Here is a 20702-nt window from a genome sequence, read left to right on the forward strand (position 1 = left end):
AATCATTTAATACATTTTATTTGGGACTGGAGTCATGGGTTCTTGGAATTATGTTAATAAACAAGTATGACTGTTTGGTATTTTCTTGGGAAGAAGATAAGATAGGGAAAAAGAAAGAACTCAATGATACTCACCTAGCACTATGTTCTGTAAGTGAACTAAAATCAGAGGTGACTATAAATGCATTGCTTCTTTTTTAAAATAAAAAAAAATTAGCTGCATTTAGCAATAAAATAAACAGTTAAGTGCAAAGCTTATTTTTATCATGAACAATCTTAACATATATTTGATGTTTGGTTAATTAACTTTGCCTTGGGCCTTATCCAGAAATAGTTACTTTTAAAAAAAGTCAAAGAGAATAAATTTTTATTGTCATTGTAGTCATTTGGGGACAGATTTTTGAAGATATTTAGGTGCCTAAAGATACAGATAGGCACCTAATGGAATTGGCTAAAGTGCATCAAACTCCTATTGATTTCCGTGGGAGTTAGGCACTAGGTGCTTTTAAATACCTTGACAAATCTGGGACTAAATCCCACTGATTTTTCAAAGAGACTTAGGAATCTAAGTGCCTAAGTCCCTTTTGAAAATTGACTTAGGTGCTTTTGAAAATTTTATCTGAAGTTTTAAATTAAGCACGCTCTTTAATTTTGCTTGTACTGTATCAAGAGTTTCAGAATAATTGGGAACACTGTTTGTTACCTAGGTCCAAAGACTAGAATGTGGGACTGCAAAAAGCTATTGTACTGTAGTGTCCTTCCACCAAAGAGATGGCTACCTCTTGGGCTGAGACACTAGTGAGAGAGATCTGCAAAGCTGCAGCTTGGTCCTCAGTGCTCACCTTCATCTGTCATTACATACTAAGACTGGGAACACCAGCTGATAACAGCTTTTGGAAGGAGAAGCCTGCAAAGTGAGGTAAGCCCATTGCCCATAAGCTAATGCTTATGATGTTCACTGTCAGGATTTTCTTTGATTGATGGGGGAAGAGGTCACGTCTGAAAAAAGGAAGTTAGTTACCAGCACAGACTATCACAGTTAGTGATAGTCTGCTTCTTACTCCATCCTAATTCTAGTCCACCTCCTTTCTAGAGGTTGGAGTTTTTTATTCTGTTGTGTTCCTTTTTTCTCCAATGTTGTGTACGTTATTGATTGGTCTGCAGGTTCTCAGAGTATGAAGTGGGAGAGCTTTATACCAAACTATTTTAACATTAGTCTTGTCTGACCATTCATTTTTGCTCCTTGTTTTTTGATAGTTGAACATGAACAGCTGTCTTTTATGACTTCCTTTGCACACAGGGTAAGAGGTAGATTACAAAACAGAATTTTCCCATCAGAGCCAGTAAATCCAGGACTCATTAGTAAAACTGATTGTTATCATAAAACAAAAGTAAAGTCATGGTTTTGTTACAGCAAACAAAGGTCATCTCTCACAGCCCGGTTGAGCATCCTAACCACTGGGCTATCGACTATTCTGGGGAGGGCAAGCTGTCTCATTTTGACCAGAAATTCCATCCTGGGCCTGAGAAAACTTCCCAGTAAAAATATCACCAAAACAGATACATTTCCACAAACCATTTCCATTTTGACAAATTGATTTTCCAAAAAAACCCCACTTCATTGAAATATCCCCAATGAACTCAAGTATGAAACCCCACGGCAAGCGAATGGGTAAGACCATGAGTTGTGCTGCCAAAGGCTCACTCTTCCCTGCTGTGTGCTGTGACTCTGTAGCAAGGAATCACAAAGTGTGCAGAACAGAGCTGGGCAACATTAACTTTCCCACAACTTCACCTGCAGCCTGTGAGAGCACACTACCTCCCTGGCTCCTTCTCCCAATCCCTGGTCCCACCACTTCTTCTGTAAAGCCAAGTAGCCATGCAGATATGAAGAACGGAAATCTGGAAAAGCAGAGGTGAAGACTAAAGAATATGAAGAATAAAAAGCTGGAAAAGCAGAGGTGAGGGGAGTATCCTAGTTAGTCTCTTCCCTTTTCATAGGGTCCCATCATGGCTTTTTCTGCAGACATATTCCCTCTTCAATACACACACCACGGTTAATGGAAGAGAGCATATAGTGCATAGTCAGCATGACTTAGTACACAATTTCCAGACTTGGTTATTACTTAATCTATAGGTCAAAGGCACTTCTCTTAATTGGGAACTAATTTCATGGCAAACTGAAGTGTTGAAAGTGTTTAAATATGCTGTTTATTAATTGAATGTAAAAAATAATAGGATTTGAAGTTTCTGAACACAAATTTAAAACATAAAACCCACCTTTTTCCATACTGAGATATTTAAAAATATTTTTTGTTGACGTTTACTAAATTTATGAAACAAAACAAAAATAACCTTGGGATTGAGAAGCATGAGAAATATCATCCACTCAAAAATGCCAACAAGCTAAAAGCAGAGAAGTATTTCTCCAGCCATAAATCCCAAATTGCTGCTACAACACTATAATTTCAGGAATGGCAGTACACATCAGTTTACAGGGGGATATTTTAAGTGATACTTTATATGCTTACAATGTTCTTAAAAGGCAGCTAGAGGTCAAGTTAGCTATTGTTAAACGTATTGAGTCCAACATAGAAATCATTTTGCATATTAGACTTAAAATTCTTCAGAAACTTTAATGTGCTATGGAAGCACATAGACTTGCATATGTTCTTCTTGCTTCCGGCTCCCACCCTGACATGCTAGATTTTCACAGAGATGGCAAAGGGCACATCTCTGACACAAAGGCTATCTTCCCCTCACCAAATGTCAAGTCCCTGATCCATAGCCTGGGGGTCTTAGAGCTGTTCAAAACAAAGAAGAATGTTTTAATATGGGTAAAATAATGTATTATTGCCTAGCCCTGTTCTCAGAAATGGCTGGACTGTTTTTTCCAAGAAAATTTTGTCTGAGACACCCAGCATGGAAAATTTCAGGTCAGACTATTAAAGTTTGGCAAAGTTTTATAAGCAACTGAAAACAGGATCTTATAACATGAAGTGTCAGACAACTTTAATAATTGGCAGCACTACCAACTCCACCTATAATAATACCTAGCTCTTATATATCCCTTGTCATCGATGGGTCTCAAAGCACTTTACAAAGGAGCGTAGTATCATTATCCCCATTTTACAGATGGAAAAATTAAGGCATAGTTAGGTAAGTAATGTGGCAAGGTTACCAAGCAAACCAGTGACAAAGCCAGGAATTGAACCCATGTCTCTTGAGTCCCAATCCTAATATAGGCAGCGTATAGCCTAGTTCAGTGGCTCCCAAACTTGTTCTTCTGCTTGTGCAGGGAAAGCCCCTGGCGGGCCGGGCCGGTTTGTTTACCTGCTGCGTCCGCATGTTTGGCCGATCGAGGCTCCCAGTGGCTGCGGTTCACTGCTCCAGGCCAATGGGAGCTGCTGGAAGTGGCACGGGCTGAGTGACGTACTGGCTGCCGCTTCCAGCAGCTCCCATTGGCCTGGAGCAGCGAACCACGGCCACTGGGAGCCGCGATCGGCCAAACTGTGGGCGCGGCAGGTACGCAAACCAGCCCGGCCTGCCAGGGGCCTTCCCTGCACAAGCGGCGGAACAAGTTTGGGAACCACTGGCCTAGTTGATAAAGTCTTGGTTTATCTAATTACATTTATTATATGATAAATGAAAGTTGTGGCCTCATCCCTGATCAGTTCATATGGTTGATATTTTATGAATCAATAGCCTTGATATATTCTCTATCATGAAGCTAAGACCAGGATCTACAGTTGCCAACTTTCTAAATGCACAAAACCAAGCCTCCCCACTTCCTCAAGCCCCACCCCTTCCCCAAGGCCCCTCCCACCACTTACTACATTCCCCTTCCCTCAGTGGCTTGCTCTCCCCTACCCTCACTCTCTTTCACTGGGCTGGGGAAGGAGGTTGGGGTGTGAAAGGGGATAAGGGCTCTAACTGGGGTGTGGGCTCCAGGGTGGGGCCAGAAATGAGGGATTCAGAATGCAGGAGGGGGCTCTGGGCTGGGGTAGGGAGTTGGGATGCAGGAGTGGGTGAGGGCTCTGGCTGCGGATGCGGGCTCTGGGGTGGGGCTGGGGATGATGGGCTTGGGGTGCAGGAGGTGGCTCCAGGCTGGGGGGTGAAGCCTAGGGATTCAGAGTGCGAGAGGAGGCTGCGGGTTGAGGCAAGGGGTTGGAGTGCAGGAGGTGGTACGGGCTCTGGGCTGGGGGTGCAGGCTCTGGGGTGGGGCTGGGGATGAAGGGTTTGGGATGCAGGAGGGGACCTAGGTTTGGGAGGGGCTCAAGGCTGGGGTTGGGGGTTGGGGCGTGAGGTTACCTCGGGCAGCTCTGGGTCAGCAGTGCAGCAGGGCTAAGGCAAACTCCTTACCTGTCCTGGCACTGCACTGCTCCCCGGAAGCAGCCAGCAGGTCTGGCTCCTAGGCAGGGAGGCCAGGAGGCTCCGCACACTGCTCTCACCCGCAGGCACTGCCCTCGAGCTCCTATTGGCTGTGGTTCCTGGCATATGGGAGTGTGGAGCTGGTGCTCTGGGCGGGAAAAGCGTGTGGCGCTCTGTGGCCGCCCCCCACTTAGGAGCCGGACCTGCTGCCTGCTTCCAGGGCGCAGCGCGGTGCCAGGTCAGGTAGGAACTAGCCTGCCTTAGCCCCATAGCACCGCCAACCGGACTTTTAACGGTCAGGTCGGTGGTGCTGACTGGAGCCACCAGGATCCCTTTTTGACTGGGCATTCCGGTCGAAAACCAGACACCTGGCAACCAACTTAGTGAGAGAGGTGAAATCAATGGAATAGAAATGAAACACCTCAATTCCAGTTAGCAAACAGAATCTCTTCTTGCCTTGTCCCCTGATGCTTGCCATCGCAGGGATTGAGGAACCCAGACACATCTGCCCTGGCACACGGCATTATTATCCCACCCTCTCAGCCACCCTAAGTTGGTGCATCTGAGTCACTCCAATAATGACCTTTGGGGCAGACCGCAAGGCTTCATAATGGAGTGAGTTTTTGATAGTTGTACTTTTTTATGTCAAGGGCACTTGGAGCAGATGGTTAAGTGCTTTTTTTATTATGTATAAATCCAAAATATAGATAGCTAGGGGAATGTAGATGTCGGGATTCCCTGTGTGGCATAGAGCCAGCTCAGCTGTTTCTACACTAACTGTTCTACACCATAATAGAGGCTCAACTTAAATGTATACCCCAATTTAAAAAACATAGTAAGAGAACCAAAAAAGAGCCACTGTGGTTAAACAACAAAGTAAAAGAAGAAATGAGAGGCAAAAAGACATCCTTTAAAAAGTGGAAGATAAATCCTAAAGAGCATGAACTCTGGCAAATGAAGTGTAAAAATATAATTAGAAGAACAGCTAGCCAAAGACTCCAAAAGTAATAGCAAAATTTTTTTTAAATACATCAGAAGCAGAAAGCCTCCTAAACAACCAGTGGTGCCACTGGACGATCAAGATGCTAAAGGAGCCCTCAAAGACAATAAGGTCATTGCGGAGAAACTAAATTAATTCTTTGCATTGGTCTTCACTGTTGAGGATGTGAGGGAGATTCCCAAACCCGAGCCATTCTTTTTGGGTGACAGATCTGAGGAACTGTCCCAAATTGAGGTGTCATTAGAGGAGGTTTTGGTCTCCAGGACCTGATGGTATTCACCCAAGTGTTCTGAAGGAACTCAAATGTGAAATTGCAGGACTACTAACTGTCATCTGTAACCTATCATTTAAATCAGTTTCTGTACCAAATGACTGAAGGATAGCTGATATGAGGCCAATTTTTAAAAAAGGCTCCAGAGTTGACCCTGGCAACTACAGGCCAGTAAGCCTCACTTCAGTACTGGGCAAATTGATTGAAACTATCGTAAAGAACAAAATTGTCAGACACATAGAAGAACATAATTTGTTGGGAAATAGTCAACATGGTTTTTGTAAAGGGAAATCATGCCTCACCAATCTACTAGAATTCTTTGAGGGGGTCAACAAGTATGCAGACAAAGGAGATCCAGTGGATATAGTGTATTTAGATTTTCAGAAAGCCTTTAACAAGGTCCCTCACCAAAGGCTCTTAAGCAAACTAAGCAGTCATGGGATAAGAGGGAAGGTTCTCTTATGGATTGGAAACTGGTTAAAAGATAGGAAACAAAGGGTAGGAATAAATGGTAGATAAATGCAAAGTAATGCACATTGGAAAACATAATCCTAACTATACATATACAATGATGGGGTCTAAATTAGCTGTTACCACTCAAGGAAGAGATCTTGGAGTCATTGTGGATAGTTCTCTGAAATCATCCACTCAATGTGCAGCGTCAGTCAAAAAAAGCAAACAGAATGTTGGGAATCATCAAAAACGGACAGATAATAAGACAGAAAATATCATACTGCCTCTATATAAATCCATGGTATGCCCACACCTTGAATACTGCATGCAGATATGGTCACCCCACCTCAAAAAAGATATATTGGAATTGGAAAAGGTTCAGAAAAGGGCAATAAAAATTATTAGGGTTATAGAACAGCTTCCATATGAGGAGAGATTAATAAGACTGGGACTTTTCAGCTTTGAAAAGAGGCGCCTATGGGGGGATATGATAGAGATCTATAAAATCATGAGTGGTATAGAGAAAGTAAATAAGGAAGTGTTGTTTACTCCTTCCCATAATACAAGAACAAGGGGGCACCAAATAAAATTAATAGGTCGCAGGTTTAAAACAAACACAAGAAAGTATTTTTTCATGCAACGCACTGTCAGCTTCTGGAACTCCTTGCCAGAGGGTGTTGTGAAAGCCAATACTATAATGGGGTTCAAAAGGGAGCTAGATAGATTCATGGAAGATAGGTCCATCAATGGCTATTAGCCAGGATGGTCAGGAATGGTGTCCCTACCCTCTGTTTGCCAGAAGCTGGGATTGGGTGACAGGGCATGGATCACTTGATGATAACCTGTCTGTTCATTCCCTTTGGGGCACCTGCCACTGGCCACTGTTAGAGGACAGGATACTGGGCTTGATGGACCTTTGGTCTCACCGAGTATGGCCGTTCTTATGTTATAAGACAGAGGCCCTACAGGAGGCTCCATTTCCCACTACCAAGAAACAAGTGCAGGCTTTCCTGAGTCTAGCCAGCTATTATTGAGGTTCATGCCCTGCATCGCAACACTTGTGGCACCACTGGCAGACTTTACAAAGGCCAATACACTCGAGCAGTCCAGGGGATAACTGAATGTAACAGCCTGTGCTACAGTGTCTGGATTTCTCACTACTGTTTTATACTTCAGCTGTGGAAGCATCAGTTTGTATTTGATGCAGTGCTGTCACAAAAATTTCAGGGTGTGGAACATCCAATACCATACCTAAGCTGGAAACCGCAGCCACAGGAAACCAGATATGCCACCATTGAGAGAGGCCACCATCAAATGGGTTGTTGGGTGTACTATGCTGCTATCTTTTAGGGGCTCCCTTTGACTTACTAACAGACCATGCACCACTTAAATAGTTGTAGGACACTCACTCTTGCATTACTCAGTGATATCTGCCATTGCAACTCTATGCTTTTCGTGTACAATACCAGCCAGGTTCACAGCACTAGAATGTGGACTTCTTTTTGAGACGGTTATGTTATTATGGACGGGGGAAATCAGGTCCTGGGGCCCATGTTGCATGGGGAAGTGTGTGATGGGGTTTATCAGGCCCTCTTTGCTCCCAGCTGGAGGCATCAGCAGCTGACATTCCCCACACAAGGAAAATCAGTCAGACTGGGCAACGAACAAGAAAATCCTTCAGGGGCCTAGGCGGGCTAGGAGGAAATACTGATCAAGCAAGAACCAGCGGGCCAGTTAAGAAGGCTTGCCTGCTTTTGCTCAGAGATAGAGGTGGATGAGACTGGGACAGAAAAGGAGCTCCTCACGGCTAACCCAGTACCGAGGCCCAGATCAAGGCCTTGCCCTAAACACTGCAACTAAATGCTTGCATTTTATAGGTTGAGGTTTTTTTGTGTGTGTGTCTTTGTTTAATGGAGCAGACAGCTGAATCCTAAGTTGCTATTTTGTTACTTGGTTGTTTAGAGACTGACAAGCTTAGGGCACAGGCTACCCTGCCCCAAGCCAGTGGCCTTGCAGACTAAGGTGGGATGTGCCTGCAGTACCATGTTTGGCCCTGAAGGGGCACTACAGAGCAGCCTCACCACCCACAAAACCCCAATCCTGCAAACAGTTAATTTTAAGCCCACAAGAAGTTCCACTGAAGTTACTGACAGACATGCCAAACCCAAGAAAAAATGCAGAAATTGGGCTTCTTTAGTTTTTAGCTTGTTGTTTCGTTTTTTTTTTATTGGCTCCTGGCAAGCAGGAGAAAGGCAGGGAGAAGAGTCAGGGGTGCACAGTGGGCCCACCACAGTCCCAGACTGCACGCCAAGGGGATCTAGTCACATAGAGTGTTGGGGTTCTTAGGGATTGGCTTGTTTTGGCCTTGTTTTGAAATGGGATTAGCTTGATTTTTGCCTTATTGTGAAAGTCAGAGTGCTTATTTACCACGTAAAAGTTGGTAACTGTGATTACTGGGACTACTCACATGCTTTTTAAGCACATATTTAAGTGCTTTACTGTATTGGAGCCATACCATAAAGCACAATCAAATTACTGTAATCGTATTGATTCTATACCTTTGATGGTTTTTCATTGTAAATAAAATCAATATTATCACTTATATTATAGAAGGTAGGAAATGTACAAACTTATAACAAGCTATTGTCCCTACCCTAAGAAGCTCAACATTAAATCACCCTCTCATTCTTAAAAAGGACATGGCGAACTAAGTTTTGTTATGCCAAGCTCTGTGGACCACTGTGTCCACTATCTATCAGAAATTTAGGCCACATTTACATGACAAAGATCTACTTTGTTTGAACACCATGAGAACAATAGCCATAGCAAAATTGTGTTGCAACATTATTTAGGCCATGTCTACACTAGCACTTAAGTCAGCAAAACTTTTGTCACTCAGGGGTATGAAAAAACACCCCCCTCACTGACATAAGTTTTGCCAGCATAAGCACTGGTGTGCACAGCACTATGTTGGTGGGAGACGCTCGCCCGCCTACAAAGCTACTGCTTCTTGTTGAGCTGGTTTTATTATGTCAACAGGAGAGTTCTCTCCCATCAGCATAACACAGCTACACAAGTGACCTTATAGCAGCACAGCTGTATATCCGGTACACCTATGCTGTTATAAGCTTGTAAGTGTAGACCTGGCCTTGTCTTGTTTATGTGAATGGAAGCAAACTATGCTATAACAGTGTGGAGGGACCATACTCTAGCCCTGGTCTTTACCAGGCCATGACTCCTCTTCTTCCCCCCACCAGTTGGGGGGTATCTGTCCAATATTCTTTTTATTAATGAAGTCTCCATGTTTTCTTGCATTTGTCCCTGTACCTCCAGGCAGGAGGACTCACTTCTGTTCGCCTGCTAGCTATTAGGAGTCACGGGGAACAACGTTAGATCGCCGGGCCCTCTGGTGCAGGGGCCGGCCAACAGCAGTTCAAATAGGCCCAGGCCCTCTGGAGTAGGGCAGGGCAACAGCAGTTCAATAAGCCCTGGCCCTTTGGAGCAGGGTAGGGCAACAATAGTTCAGATAGGCCCTGGCCCTCTGGAGCAGGGCGGGGCAATAGCAGTTCAATAAGCCCTGGCCCTGTGGAGCAGGGCGGGCCATAGCAGTTAAATAAGCCCAGGCCCTTTGGAGCAGGGCGGGGCAATAGCAGTTCAATAAGCCCTGGCCAACAACTCAGGGGCGGAGGGCAACAACAGTTCAATAAGCCCTGGCCTCTGGGGCAGGCAGTTCAATAAGCCCTGGCCCTCTGGGGCAGGCAACAACAGTTCAATAAGCCCTGGCCCTCTGGAGCAGGGCGGGCAACGAGGCAGAGCTCAGGCCCTCTGGCAGGGCTGAGCAGCAGTTCAAGTCCATAAAGCCCAAGCCCTCAGTCAGGGCGGGGCAGCAAAACAGCAGCTCTAGCTCAGACCCTCAGGCAGGGGCTGAGCAGCAACAGCCAAGTGCAAGCTGCTATGCCAGAGCGCTGGGTTGAGGGTGGAGACTGCCACCCGTGAGTGGGGTGGCAGGGGACACAGGCCCACCCACTCCACTGTGTCCCAGCCCGGGGCCCTAGCAGCGGCGTGGACCCGCTGCAGTCAGTGGGGATCCTGGCCGCAACACACTGACATGGGCACATCAGTGCCCTCAGCCCTCCATCTCCCCCTCAAGGCCTACCTCGTCCGGTTCAGGCCAGTCGGTCTGCATCGGCTCCGGTGGAGGGCTTGGCGGCAGGTCCGGTAGCTCCTCTGGGAAGTTGGGCCAGGACTGCTCGGGCGGCTCCTCTGGGTAACAGCAGGGCCTAGGGGCTCCTCCGGCAATCCTGGGGCTCCTCCGGGCTCGGGTAGGCTCCGCGGGCTCCTCTGGGTAGTGGGCGAGGAAGCTCGGCCAGGCAGGGCAGTTACCTTGGGCCGAGGAGGGCTCCCGGCTGGGTGTTGACTGAGCTTGGGCATGCGCCTTTTCTACTTCCTGCCCGCCCTTGACTAAGTTCCGCCCACTGAGGTGTTGGCAGGGCAGCTCCCTCTGCCGGGCAGGAGGGGAGCCACACCGACTCACTACAGTCCCATACACAGAATCTGTCGGATGGATTGTAAGGTTCCAGCTATTGCCACAGCCGAATGGCCCCCTAGCGTGCTAGTTAGATGGGTGTAGGTTGTGGTGTTACTATAACTTACACCAAGTCTATTACTGTACTGTGTTGTTGCAAAGGTAACAAAGCCACCCTTGGATCCTGTATCAAGTGCAGCTTGGCCAAACTAGAGAATCAGGGTCAATAAGCATATTAAAGTTATTGGGGAAATACTGATGTATGTATTGTTGTGCTGAGCACTATTATTTGAATTGATAGAACTATTTAAAGAGTAATGCATAGTAATGTATTTTCATGCTCAACTATTAACTTTTAAATATTAAATGTGACCTTCATCCTTCCTCACCCTATCGTTTCCCTGTTTGTTATTCCCACTCCTCATATTATGTCTAAATATTAGGCCTCAGTCTTGCATTGAGAACCACTATACCTGTGTGGTTCTCAATGCAGCATCAGGGTTCTAGGGACCTTAGGCCTGATTCTGAGCACTGGTATTATTCAGAAATAACTACACCTCTACCCTGATATAACGCCACCCGATATAACACGAATTCAGATATAACGCGGTAAAGCAGCGCTCTGGGGGGGAAGGGGCGGGGCTGCGTACTCTGGAGGATCAAATCAAGTTCAATATAACGTGGTTTCACCTATAATGCATTAAGATTTTTTGGCTCCCGAGGACAGTGTTATATCGAGGTAGAGGTGTAATTTAAAGTAAATGGAGTTACAAAAGTAAAACTGGTTTAAATTAAAGGTGAATTAGGCCACTTATCATTCTATTTTGCTTGTAAAGCACCCTGCTCACTTTTAGGTTCTGTTAAATAATAATAATAGGTAAGCAGCTAAGTCACTGACAAATTCTTTCACTACCTGGCAGCTCTCGCAGAACTAGTAAACTGGGGAGGGGGAAAACAAAAACAAAAAAACCTCAATAGCATTTTCAATTTGCAGATGAAATGTGTCCTAATCTAACATATGCAACAGTTCTTGAGAAGAAATAAGAACAGGGGAAGTATTAACTCATAAATCCAAGTAATTTTTCATTTCTATATTCCCAAAAATGGCTAGACACGTTTTGCTACTTAGACATGTTACATTTTCACTGCTCTGTAAAATGCCTTATTAAATGGCATGGCTGACTTGCTTTAGACTTTCCAAAAGAATTCTCTTCTGGCCTGAGACTAAGATATTTGTAAACAAAAGTAGTGGGTTTTGTTTGTTTTTTGTTGTTCTTTTATCATACAAGGCTTTTAATGGAAGCCTAGTTGCAAACTTAATGTGGCCCTTACTCTGTAGTAAATGCCCTCTATAACCGATATGTAGCCACTTCAGGGGTGGAGTGCAACAGCTGTTGTACAGCACATAATAAGCCTACACAACAATTTAGGACAGGAAGTGAAGAGAATACTTTATGAAATTAAATCTATAGGGTAAATAATAGTACTTAGCCAAATTGGAATTTGGCCAGGTCAGCAGGATTAACAACCCCACTCTTGCAGAAAGTTCAGCAGGCTCTTTGATGACCTCCAATGGGCAGAAATCTTGGTTTCAACGCACAAAGAAAAATTACTGCAGGTATAGTGCAGTACACACTGAATGACATTAAAATGAAAACATTCTATTAGCATATACATATTAAAGATGCACCTGGGCTATTGTATTTTGTGTCAATGCACTCTGAATAGCTTTATTCATAAGTATACTGTAGAGCTGGCTACCTTTAAAGCTATGGAGAAACAAAATATATATTTTTAGCAAATCTTCTAGTATATTAAAACAGTATGAAGTATTTTATTTTCTTCTTAAATACTCCCAATTAAGGTACGCTGGAGATAGACTGTCTCTACAGACACATTTTTATGAGAGTGCTTCTAAAACTGCACCTTTTAATTTTCTGCATCTAAGTTATTTGAAACCAACTTATTTTAATGAAAGGTTTTGGTGTCTACAAAACTTTTGAATTTGTATCATAAACTATTTCTGGATGGAGTTCATGTAGTTAAACTTCTAGCTATTATGTTTGTGTGTGCAAGCAGAATTTGTGTTCACAAGATCAAGTTTTTTCATGCCCAAAAACGTAGGTTATGAAACTTTGCATTTTGAAAACTTGCCCCTCTCTTTATATTATAGATTATTCTTTAGGGTAAAACAGTGGCTCTCAACCTTTCCAGACTACTGTACCCCTTTCAGGTATCTCATTTGTCTTGCATACCCCAAAGTTTCACTTCACTTAAAAACTACTTGCTTAAAATATCAGACATAAAAATACAAAAGTATCACAGCAAACTATTACTGAAAGATTGCTTACTTTCTCATTTTTACCACATAATTATTAAATAAATCAATTGGAACATAAATAACATAAATGAAACATAAACTTACATTTCAGCATATAATATATAGAGCAGTATAAACAAGTCATTGTCTGCATGAAATTTTAGTTTGCTCTGACTTTGCTAATGCTTTTTACGTAGCCTGTTGTAAAACTAGGCAAATATCTAGATGAGTTGATGTATCTCCCTAAGACAGGGATGGCCAACCTGAGCCTGAGAAGGAGCCAGAATTAACCAATGTACATTGCCAAAGAGCCACAGTAATACATCAGCAGCCCCCACATCAGCTCCCCCGCTCCCAGTGCCTCCAGCCCACTGGCAGCCCTGCTGATCCACGCCTTCCCCTCCCTCCATGCACCTCCCAATCAGCTGTTTTGTGGCATGCAGGAAGCTCTGGGGAGAGGAAGGGGGAGGAGCAAGGGCATGGCAGGCTCAGGGGAGGGGATGGGAAGCGGTGGAGGGGGGGCAGAGCCAGGGATTGAGCAGTGAGCACCTCCCAGCACACTGGAAAGTTGGCACCTGTAGCTCCAGCCCCGGAGTCGATGTCTATACAAGGAGCTGCATATTAACTTCTGAAAAGCCACGTGTGGCTCTAGAGCCACAGGTTGGCCACCTCTGCCTTAAGACATCTGCATATATCCCCAAGGGTACATGTTCTCCTGGTTGAGAACTACTGGGGTAGAAAATATGCAACTTGGAGTAAGAAGGATGACTTCATCGGGGAGAATTGTCTGACCCATGATTTTAAAAGAAAAAAACCCAACTTGATGTACAAATCAGGTATGACCAAATTAGCTCCTCACATAATTCAGCCAAAACTCATATCAATTAACTCAGCCCATCTCAGAAAGTCATACATCTTAATCTTTGCACCACAATGCCTTCATCAATCCTGTGCAAACATCATAAACTACATTAAATGTGATAGCAACAACAACTAGGAATAAAACTGGGCAGTTAACTTAAGAAAAAGTAGCAGGCCCATGTGTGTCAAAGTGCTCAACCATTTGAGTACAATGTGCTTCCTTCTTAATCAGAAATACCATTACACTCAACGGAGACAGGAGGACATAGGTCTAACTTTCAGCATAATAGAATAAACCAATCAATGTACTGTGTTTTGTTCTAGCAGTCGATTTGCCATATCTAGAGAACAAGAGGACTGGAATCAAAATTAATTAAAATAATAATAATACTTAGAGCTGCACATATTTTTCAACCTTCACTGGTGACAAGAAGGAACTGAGGGTGGGGGGAGCGTGCAGCGCCCCTTATACTGCACCATGGAGGCACCACTCCAGGAGTCACTAGGGTGCTCCCCTACGGGTACTCCTAGGGGAAAAACTTCTGGCACCGGTGCACGTGGCAAGCATGCACACCTATTGTGGAATAGACATGAGCAATCACTTGAAGAACTGAAATATACATATCAATAAAAAAACATTCACAGTACTGGCCTGTTCACATGCCTTTTCTCCCCACCCATGCAACAAAATCTATTTTAATTAACATCCTTGGTTGCAAGTTGTTTTTTAAACTGCATAAATTCATTACTATCCCCTATAGAGAGCTTTTGGCAAGGCTTTGTGACAGCCTCACCACCCACAAAACCCCAATCCTGCAAACAGTTAATTTTAAGCCCAAAAGAAGTTCCACTGAAGTTACTGACAGACATGCCAAACCCAAGAAAAAATGCAGAAATTGGGCTTCTTTAGTTTTTAGCTTGTTGTTTCGTTTTTTTTTTATTGGCTCCTGGCAAGCAGGAGAAAGGCAGGGAGAAGAGTCAGGGGTGCACAGTGGGCCCACCACAGTCCCAGACTGCACGCCAAGGGGATCTAGTCACATAGAGTGTTGGGGTTCTTAGGGATTGGCTTGTTTTGGCCTTGTTTTGAAATGGGATTAGCTTGATTTTTGCCTTATTGTGAAAGTCAGAGTGCTTATTTACCACGTAAAAGTTGGTAACTGTGATTACTGGGACTACTCACATGCTTTTTAAGCACATATTTAAGTGCTTTACTGTATTGGAGCCATACCATAAAGCACAATCAAATTACTGTAATCGTATTGATTCTATACCTTTGATGGTTTTTCATTGTAAATAAAATCAATATTATCACTTATATTATAGAAGGTAGGAAATGTACAAACTTATAACAAGATATTGTCCCTACCCCAAGAAGCTCAACATTAAATCACCCTCTCATTCTTAAAAAGGACATGGCGAACTAAGTTTTGTTATGCCAAGCTCTGTGGACCACTGTGTCCACTATCTATCAGAAATTTAGGCCACATTTACATGACAAAGATCTACTTTGTTTGAACACCATGAGAACAATAGCCATAGCAAAATTGTGTTGCAACATTATTTAGGCCATGTCTTTGCACTTAAGTCAGCAAAACTTTTGTCACTCAGGGGTATGAAAAAACACCCCCCTCACTGACATAAGTTTTGCCAGCATAAGCACTGGTGTGCACAGCACTATGTTGGTGGGAGGCCTACAAAGCTACTGCTTCTTGTTGAGCTGGTTTTATTATGTCAACAGGAGAGTTCTCTCCCATCAGCATAACACAGCTACACAAGTGACCTTATAGCAGCACAGCTGTATATCCGGTACACCTATGCTGTTATAAGCTTGTAAGTGTAGACCTGGCCTTGTCTTGTTTATGTGAATGGAAGCAAACTATGCTATAACAGTGTGGAGGGACCATACTCTAGCCCTGGTCTTTACCAGGCCATGACTCCTCTTCTTCCCCCCACCAGTTGGGGGGTATCTGTCCAATATTCTTTTTATTAATGAAGTCTCCATGTTTTCTTGCATTTGTCCCTGTAATCGGTCGGTCGGGGCTCGACCCTCCAGCGGGCAGGAGGGGAGCCGCACCGACTCACTTCTGTTCGCCTGCTAGCTATTAGGAGTCACGGGGAACAACGTTAGATCGCCGGGCCCTCTGGTGCAGGGGCCGGCCAACAGCAGTTCAAATAGGCCCAGGCCCTCTGGAGTAGGGCAGGGCAACAGCAGTTCAATAAGCCCTGGCCCTTTGGAGCAGGGTAGGGCAACAATAGTTCAGATAGGCCCTGGCCCTCTGGAGCAGGGCGGGGCAATAGCAGTTCAATAAGCCCTGGCCCTTTGGAGCAGGGCGGGCAATAGCAGTTCAATAAGCCCTGGCCCTTTGGAGCAGGGCGGGGCAATAGCAGTTCAATAAGCCCTGGCCCTTTGGAGCAGGGCGGGCAATAGCAGTTCAATAAGCCCTGGCCCTCTGGGGCAGGGCGGGGCAACAGCAGTTCAATAAGCCCTGGCCCTCTGGGGCAGGGCGGGGCAACAGCAGTTCAATAAGCCCTGGCCCTCTGGGGCAGGTATAGCCTGGGCCCTCTGGAAGAGGCAGAGCTCAGGCCCTCTGGCAGGGCTGAGCAGCAGTTCAAGTCCATAAAGCCCAAGCCCTCAGTCAGGGCGGGGCAGCAAAACAGCAGCTCTAGCTCAGACCCTCAGGCAGGGGCTGAGCAGCAACAGCCAAGTGCAAGCTGCTATGCCAGAGCGCTGGGTTGAGGGGGGAGACTGCCACCCGTGAGTGGGGTGGCAGGGGGGACACAGGCCCACCCACTCCACTGTGTCCCAGCCCGGGGCCCTAGCAGCGGCGTGGACCCGCTGCAGTCAGTGGGGATCCTGGCCGCAACACACTGACATGGGCACATCAGTGCCCTCAGCCGACAAGAGTCGGCTACCCCGGGCTACACTCCATCTCCCTCAAGGCCTACCTCGTCCGTCGCACCCGGTTCAGGCCAGTCGGTCTGCAGGCGGCAGGTCCGGTAGCTCCTCTGGGAAGTTGGGCCAGGACTGCTCGGGCGGCTCCTCTGGGTAACAGCAGGCGGCAATCCTGGGGCTCCTCCCACCAGGCAGGGCAGTTACCTTGGGCCGAGGCTCCCGCAGGCACGGCTGGGTGTTGACTGAGCTTGGGCATGCGCCTGCCCCGCCCTTGACTTAAGTTCCGCCCACTGAGGTGTTGGCAGGGCAGCTCCCTCTGCCGGGCAGGAGGGGAGCCACACCGACTCACTACAGTCCCATACACAGAATCTGTCGGATGGATTGTAAGGTTCCAGCTATTGCCACAGCCGAATGGCCCCCTAGCGTGCTAGTTAGATGGGTGTAGGTTGTGGTGTTACTATAACTTACACCAAGTCTATTACTGTACTGTGTTGTTGCAAAGGTAACAAAGCCACCCTTGGATCCTGTATCAAGTGCAGCTTGGCCAAACTAGAGAATCAGGGTCAATAAGCATATTAAAGTTATTGGGGAAATACTGATGTATTTATTGTTGTGCTGAGCACTATTATTTGAATTGATAGAACTATTTAAAGAGTAATGCATAGTAATGTATTTTCATGCTCAACTATTAACTTTTAAATATTAAATGTGACCTTCATCCTTCCTCACCCTATCGTTTCCCTGTTTGTTATTCCCACTCCTCATATTATGTCTAAATATTAGGCCTCAGTCTTGCATTGAGAATCACTATACCTGTGTGGTTCTCAATGCAGCATCAGGGTTCTAGGGACCTTAGGCCTGATTCTGAGCACTGGTATTATTCAGAAATAACTACACCTCTACCCTGATATAACGCCACCCGATATAACACGAATTCAGATATAACGCGGTAAAGCAGCGCTCTGGGGGGGGAAGGGGCGGGGCTGCGTACTCTAGAGGATCAAATCAAGTTCAGTATAACGCGGTTTCACCTATAATGCATTAAGATTTTTTGGCTCCCGAGGACAGTGTGTTATCGAGGTAGAAATGTAATTTAAAGTAAATGGAGTTACAAAAGTAAAACTGGTTTAAATTAAAGGTGAATTAGGCCACTTATCATTCTATTTTGCTTGTAAAGCACCCTGCTCACTTTTAGGTTCTGTTAAATAATAATAATAGGTAAGCAGCTAAGTCACTGACAAATTCTTTCACTACCTGGCAGCTCTCGCAGAACTAGTAAACTGGGGAGGGGGAAAACAAAAACAAAAAAACCTCAATAGCATTTTCAATTTGTAGATGAAATGTGTCCTAATCTAACGTATGCAACAGTTCTTGAGAAGAAATAAGAATAGGGGAAGTATTAACTCATAAATCCAAGTAATTTTTCATTTCTATATTCCCAAAAATGGCTAGACACGTTTTGCTACTTAGACATGTTACATTTTCACTGCTCTGTAAAATGCCTTATTAAATGGCATGGCTGACTTGCTTTAGACTTTCCAAAAGAATTCTCTTCTGGCCTGAGACTAAGATATTTGTAAACAAAAGTAGTGGGTTTTGTTTGGTTTTTGTTGTTCTTTTATCATACAAGGCTTTTAATGGAAGCCTAGTTGCAAACTTAATGTGGCCCTTACTCTGTAGTAAATGCCCTCTATAACTGATATGTAGCCACTTCAGGGGTGGAGTGCAACAGCTGTTGTACAGCACATAATAAGCCTACACAACAATTTAGGACAGGAAGTGAAGAGAATACTTTATGAAATTAAATCTATAGGGTAAATAATAGTACTTAGCCAAATTGGAATTTGGCCAGGTCAGCAGGATTAACAACCTACTCTTGCAGAAAGTTCAGCAGGCTCTTTGATGACCTCCAATGGGCAGAAATCTTGGTTTCAACACACAAAGAAAAATTACTGCAGGTATAGTGCAGTACACACTGAATGACATTAAAATGAAAACATTCTATTAGCATATACATATTAAAGATGCACCTGGGCTATTGTATTTTGTGTCAATGCACTCTGAATAGCTTTATTCATAAGTATACTGTAGAGCTGGCTACCTTTAAAGCTATGGAGAAACAAAATATATATTTTTAGCAAATCTTCTAGTATATTAAAACAGTATGAAGTATTTTATTTTCTTCTTAAATACTCCCAATTAAGGTACGCTGGAGATAGACTGTCTCTACAGACACATTTTTATGAGAGTGCTTCTAAAACTGCACCTTTTAATTTTCTGCATCTAAGTTATTTGAAACCAACTTATTTTAATGAAAGGTTTTGGTGTCTACAAAACTTTTGAATTTGTATCATAAACTATTTCTGGATGGAGTTCATGTAGTTAAACTTCTAGCTATTATGTTTGTGTGTGCAAGCAGAATTTGTGTTCACAAGATCAAGTTTTTTCATGCCCAAAAACGTAGGTTATGAAACTTTGCATTTTGAAAACTTGCCCCTCTCTTTATATTATAGATTATTCTTTAGGGTAAAACAGTGGCTCTCAACCTTTCCAGACTACTGTACCCCTTTCAGGTATCTCATTTGTCTTGCATACCCCAAAGTTTCACTTCACTTAAAAACTACTTGCTTAAAATATCAGACATAAAAATACAAAAGAATCACAGCAAACTAGTACTGAAAGATTGCTTACTTTCTCATTTTTACCACATAATTATTAAATAAATCAATTGGAACATAAATAACATAAATGAAACATAAACTTACATTTCAGCATATAATATATAGAGCAGTATAAACAAGTCATTGTCTGCATGAAATTTTAGTTTGCTCTGACATTGCTAATGCTTTTTACGTAGCCTGTTGTAAAACTAGGCAAATATCTAGATGAGTTGATGTATCTCCCTAAGACAGGGATGGCCAACCTGAGCCTGAGAAGGAGCCAGAATTAACCAATGTACATTGCCAAAGAGCCACAGTAATACATCAGCAGCCCCCACATCAGCTCCCCCGCTCCCAGTGCCTCCAGCCCACTGGCAGCCCTGCTGATCCACGCCTTCCCCTCCCTCCATGCACCTCCCAATCAGCTGTTTTGTGGCATGCAGGAAGCTCTGGGGAGAGGAAGGGGGAGGAGCAAGGGCATGGCAGGCTCAGGGGAGGGGATGGGAAGCGGTGGAGGGGGGGCAGAGCCAGGGATTGAGCAGTGAGCACCTCCCAGCACACTGGAAAGTTGGCACCTGTAGCTCCAGCCCCGGAGTCGGTGTCTATACAAGGAGCTGCATATTAACTTCTGAAGAGCCACGTGTGGCTCTAGAGCCACAGGTTGGCCACCTCTGCCTTAAGACATCTGCATATATCCCCAAGGGTACATGGACTCCTGGTTGAGAACTACTGGGGTAGAAAATATGCAACTTGGAGTAAGAAGGATGACTTCATCGGGGAGAATTGTCTGACCCATGATTTTAAAAGAAAAAAACCCAACTTGATGTACAAATCAGGTATGACCAAATTAGCTCCTCACATAATTCAGCCAAAACTCATATCAATTAACTCAGCCCATCTCAGAAAGTCATACATCTTAATCTTTGCACCACAATGCCTTCATCAATCCTGTGCAAACATCATAAACTACATTAAATGTGATAGCAACAACAACTAGGAATAAAACTGGGCAGTTAACTTAAGAAAAAGTAGCAGGCCCATGTGTGTCAAAGTGCTCAACCATTTGAGTACAATGTGCTTCCTTCTTAATCAGAAATACCATTACACTCAACGGAGACAGGAGGACATAGGTCTAACTTTCAGCATAATAGAATAAACCAATCAATGTACTGTGTTTTGTTCTAGCAGTCGATTTGCCATATCTAGAGAACAAGAGGACTGGAATCAAAATTAATTAAAATAATAATAATACTTAGAGCTGCACATATTTTTCAACCTTCACTGGTGACAAGAAGGAACTGAGGGTGGGGGGAGCGTGCAGCGCCCCTTATACTGCACCATGGAGGCAC

General features: G+C 44.3%; 1 protein-coding gene across 2 annotated transcripts in view; it reads left to right on the top strand.

The window, feature by feature from the left end:
- Positions 1–20702, top strand: part of BAZ2B (bromodomain adjacent to zinc finger domain 2B) — a 343490-nt gene that overhangs the window by 30835 nt on the left and 291953 nt on the right. For both annotated transcript variants that reach the window (XM_039493566.1, XM_039493561.1), the window contains exon 2: positions 707–918. The gene's annotated coding sequence lies outside the window, so the exon portion shown is untranslated. The remainder of the gene's footprint in view (positions 1–706; positions 919–20702) is intronic.

This window comes from Mauremys reevesii, linkage group 11, assembly GCF_016161935.1.
Source record: "Mauremys reevesii isolate NIE-2019 linkage group 11, ASM1616193v1, whole genome shotgun sequence".
In the NCBI taxonomy this organism is placed as follows: domain Eukaryota; kingdom Metazoa; phylum Chordata; order Testudines; family Geoemydidae; genus Mauremys; species Mauremys reevesii.